Source organism: Fukomys damarensis, unplaced genomic scaffold, assembly GCF_012274545.1.
Source record: "Fukomys damarensis isolate Sample0158 unplaced genomic scaffold, DMR_v1.0_HiC HiC_scaffold_21, whole genome shotgun sequence".
Taxonomy (NCBI): domain Eukaryota; kingdom Metazoa; phylum Chordata; class Mammalia; order Rodentia; family Bathyergidae; genus Fukomys; species Fukomys damarensis.
This window is the reverse complement of record NW_022900933.1, coordinates 32,687,414-32,692,606: the sequence shown is the minus strand read 5'-3', so window position 1 is coordinate 32,692,606 and position 5,193 is coordinate 32,687,414.

Here is a 5,193-nt window from a genome sequence, read left to right as displayed (position 1 = left end):
CCTCTTTGTTATAAATTCCTTACCTCTTACCTCTACTTGTCAAAAACATTCAGTCAGTCACAGACTTTGGCCACCCAACTAATGACCCAACTAGTGACTCTGACCAAGAACCAACCTCTGCTCAACAGGGACCACACCTTGTGATAAGAAAATTGATAATGATGAAGATTATTATATCTTTATTAAAACTTGTTATAGAAAGCATCAAAAAGGGGAATGAAACTGGACTTAAAGAACAAAGAGTTTTTCCCAGGCTTGGGGAGTCATCCTCTCCTTGGGTGACCTTCTCACCTGTAGCTATAACTCCTTGTTCTTATACAGCTAAAATTAGTAACTATGACCTGTAAACAAAGTTTATGTCATCTTGTTCTCACAAGATTCACAAGGCTCTGACTTCTTTCAAGGCTAAATTACAAAACTGTCTGCCTTTGTACTATTTCTGTAAACTCACTTGCTACATCACTAGAAAGACCAATCCCAGAGATCAAATGTAAAAAGACTGAAACTTTTTTTTTGTTCAAGGCTCTTTCTTTGGATATTAGTCCATTGAGCGGGTGTTCAATTAAAACCGGGATAAAATCCTCCTGTTTCTCAATGGTCTCTCCTGTGTCTTAAAATTCTATAAAACACTTAGCCATTTTTAAGTGTTCTTAATAAATATATTTATGACTACTTATTGACTACTTGTTATTGTATTTCAAATAAAATTTACTATCACTTAGTTCTTTTTTTTTGCACTGGAGATCAAACTTAGGACCTTGTGCTTATAAGGCAGGCAGTGGCACCACCGAGCTAAATCCCTGTTCCTGGCCCATAAATTATTTTCTTAATGACTTTTTATTGTTGACTTCTAATTTATTTGTGTTGTACTCAGAGAACATGCCCTACATGATTTCAATTCTTTAAAATTTGAGCCTTCTTTTTTTCCAGATTTCTTGAAGCGTTTATTCTGTATTTGCTGGGGATGGTGGGAATTGAATTCAGAGACTTGTACATGCTCTACCATTGAGCTACACCTCCAGCACTGCTAATTTGAATAGAAAATTTGTATGTCATTGCTGAATGTTGGTACATTTATCACTTTTTCTCATTTGGTTATTATTTTTATGCATTTCATTTCTCCTTGCAATTCTCCCATATCTGCTTATCTATATATAAGTAATATTATGCATATAATATTTAAAGATTATATTGCTAAAGACAAGCCTATTTCTAATTGTTGGTTCCTTCTGGTAGATTTTCTTTTTATTAATATGTTGCATCTTTATTCATTCTTTCAAACAATATTTCCCCAAAAGCTACTTTGCATCTATATCAGTTTTGGTTTCTGTTTGTTGCGGCAGGGAGGGGTTAGATTGGTTTGATTTGGTTTTGGTTTTTTGAGACAGGATCTTGTAATGTAATTTAGGCTGGGTTTGAACTCACTGTGCACCCAAAGCTGGCCTTGAACTCACAGTAATCTTCCTGCCTCAGTCTCCCAAGTGCTGCAATTATAGGCATGTGCCACCACACTCGGCCCTTCCCTGCTAACTTTAAAACACTGTTTTGATAAACTATATTCTGCATTTACACTATGATATAGTATCTTCATGTGATTTATTTATCCTGCTTGGTATTGAAAAATATACATTCTATCTGTGAACTCATGACAGTTTTTTAATTCTGGAAGACTGACTGCCATTATTTCTTATATATTTCTTCTATACTGTCTACCTTTTCTTATTCTGGAACCCCTACTTGATATTTCAAAAGCTCCCATTATATCTACATATTTTAATTGTTCATATTCCTTGTCTTTTTATGTCATGATTCATTCTGAGTGAATTCCTCAGAAGTATCTTTCAATTCACTGATTCTCTTTGTGCCAAACTGGTATGCATCTCAGCTAATTTTTCATTTTAATGATGTATACATTTCATTTTTGTATACCTAATTATATTTTTTCAAATCCACCTATTCACATTTCATATCTGTTTAATTTTTGTTCATAATATTTTTCTATTTTATTCCTAAATTCAATATACTTGTACTTGTTTTCTATATACAATGTAAAATTCTATACACAATATGCAATGTACTTGTTTTCTAAAATCTTTAATATCTTGCTCCATTAAAAATTATTTATATTGAATTCGTATTCTCATGAAGCTTATTTCTTTTGTTTTGTGTGCTGTGTTTCTTACCATTAAATTAACTTGTTAAATCTTGGTTTCACTATATCTTGTGTAAAGAACTTTTGTTCTTATTTTCTATTTTTTATATTCTACTGGACTCATCTTTCCCTATCTAGTAATTTTTAGTTTATACATTTATTTCTACCAGAGTCCCTGGACATCTGATATAATACCAGATATTATACTAGTAGACAAGTGTTAAATGGATGCCAGGGGTGGTGGCGCATGCCTACAAGGTTGAGGCAGGAGGATCGCTGTGAGTTTGAGACCAGCCTGGAGTTCCAGTGAGTTCCAGGTCAGTCTCAACTACATAGTGAGATCATGTCTCAAAAAAAACAAATAAAAATTAAGAGTGTTAAATGGAGAATATTATAAATCTAATTATATGTCATCAGTGGTTTAACTCAATCTGAGCCTCAAGCCTGTATCTATCTATATCTTCCTGAATTTCTATCTTTAGCGTATGTTCTAGGCTACATGTATCCCAAAAAGAAGTACAACAGCAAACTTTTTCAGATTGCTTTCTTAAAGTAGAGTGGGGCTGGAGCTAGCAGAAGACTTCAAGCAGTTAGAGGGATCTATTTTCTCTCATAGATGGAGCACTTTAATTGTAATTACCTACAGGAGCCAATTCCAAAATTCTTTGCCCACTTTCAGCCTATAATCTAGGCCACTTGTGGCATCAATCTTATTCACAAATTTTCATTTGTTTATATTCTCATTCAAATTGATTTTTATTTTGCTTTGAGTTCTGCAATGCTCTATTATTACTATAAGTGTAAGAATCAACGAATGAACATACTGCCTTCTTAGACAACTAGTATCTGCATAGTTAAGACCTTAAATGTCTCCCAAAAGTTCATATGTTAAAAAATAGTTCCCTAGCATGGTGCTCTCAGAAAGTGGGGCCTAGTGGAAGGTCTTCAGGTCATGAAGACATAATCTGGAAGGGAACAGTGAGACCCTAGCCCCTTCTCTCACTTCCCAGCCATGAGGGGAGAGTTTCTGCTTCACCACACACTCATACCATGATGTACTGCCCTCTACCAAAGGCCTAAAAGCAATTCCAAAACCATAAGCAAAATAAATCTTTTCTTTTTATAAATTGTTAATCTCAGATAGTTGTTACAGTAACTCTTTAAATAAATATCATTTATAGAGAATAGCAGAGGATCAAATATTAAGACTCTATGAAGAAAACTGAAAAATTGAGAAAAACCCAGAAAAAAATGTATTTTCTAGAGGAGAAATATCTAATCACAAATTAATGGAGAATTTCTAATGATAATAAGACTTTTTAAAAACTTTTCAATTTAATTGTTCATACAAAAATAGTCTAAAGAAAAAAGCCAAAATAACATATATTATCTAGTCAACCTAAAGGAATTTATACACACATTCTTCACTTGACTGTGCTTCTGAGATGAAATTTCACCTAGAAAAATGTCAAAAATACCTAAGCAATGCTTTAATGTCTTTATCTCTAAATTATTCTTAACAACTAAAAATTTTGGAACTAAGCCTATGACATTTGGCTCAGTACAATAAGGAAAGAAATCTCACTTCCTGTGTTAATTATGGAGAACTGCAACCTTTATTCTCAATAAAATATTAATATAAATCATCAAATGCAAGGACCAGTTTCTGAAAAGAGCACTACTTAATGACCAGGTCCTAGATTTGACACACATTTAATAAGTCCTACTATGTGAATTTCTATTCTCCATTCTATGGAGAGCATCATTTCTATCTGTATATATTTAACCATAAGTTGGTATGCTACCCACTATCAATCTTTCTTCAAAGAATGCTCATACTTCAAGAAAACCAACTTTGTACTTACTTAATCGTCACTAAAACTGATTCTAATAAATCAAATTACCAGGGACTTAGAGAAAAATTCCAACGTTGTGTCATGCTTTAAAATATAATTATAAAACACAATTATTTCCCCCACAGGTCCCTTTAAAGCCATTTACACCATGAAATATAGCACATACAGGAAAATATAGTAGTCTCTCTTACCTTGGTTTTGCTTTTTGCAGTTTCAGCTATTCACATAAACCATGGTCCAAAAATATTTGTCTTGACTCAAGAGAGAGTCCACAGAGATTCCAATATGACCAATTAGTGACAGAGACTTGTGAGAGAAGCTCCAAGGAGAGACACCAGATAATGTAAACATTCTGAAACAGGGAAGTCAAATATATCCAGACATGGAGAATCAAAATTGAAGGACAAATCCACTAGATCAAATCAAATGCCAGGGTTTTTGAGAAAAAGAAGCGGAGTCACTAATGGTCTACAGCTATTTCCACGTTTTACCCAAAGAATATGCCATCTTGGGAAGAGGTCTGACATCCTGCAGAGGTCAGAGTACAGGAATAGGCTCCCTATATGCTCTCCCTCCCACATGGAAGAGGAAACCTAGTGTGGAAGTTAACTTCAGTTAGTACCCCAGGGAAGCTGTGGACAGCAGCCAGGGAAACATAGAGGATAAAGGAAGAGCCAGCAATACTAAAACAGGCAATTCCTATTTCAACTTCATTTGACCAAACACTGGTGATCTCTGTGTCCCTGCAGTATCCTGCATGCAGTTTATCATTTGGCATCAGCAAGGGAGGAGAGTGGCTAAATATCATAAACCATAGGCAACACAGAACTACATGATAGGGAACCACAGATCACATTCCTAGAGACACAGGAAAGAAAAGGGAGATTCAACGAAGCCAGACCAGAGTGAGCCCACTCCTGTTGCTTCCCCAAACACCTGGGAGATTTGAGATGGCAAGAAATCCTGCCCATTGTCCATCATCCCACAAGGGCAGAAAAAGCCCTCTGCTGAACCTGGAGATGACACCAAGTTATACACATCAAAGAGTAATAGAGCTCTTGAGACAGGGAAGGATTGTGAGTGGAGAGTTAGAAAGCAGTGACTACTATGATGAATGCAATCAAAATTTTTTTCAGAAAAAATAAAGTAGTGCCTCGGTCAGAAGGCTTCTAGAGATGCACAAGT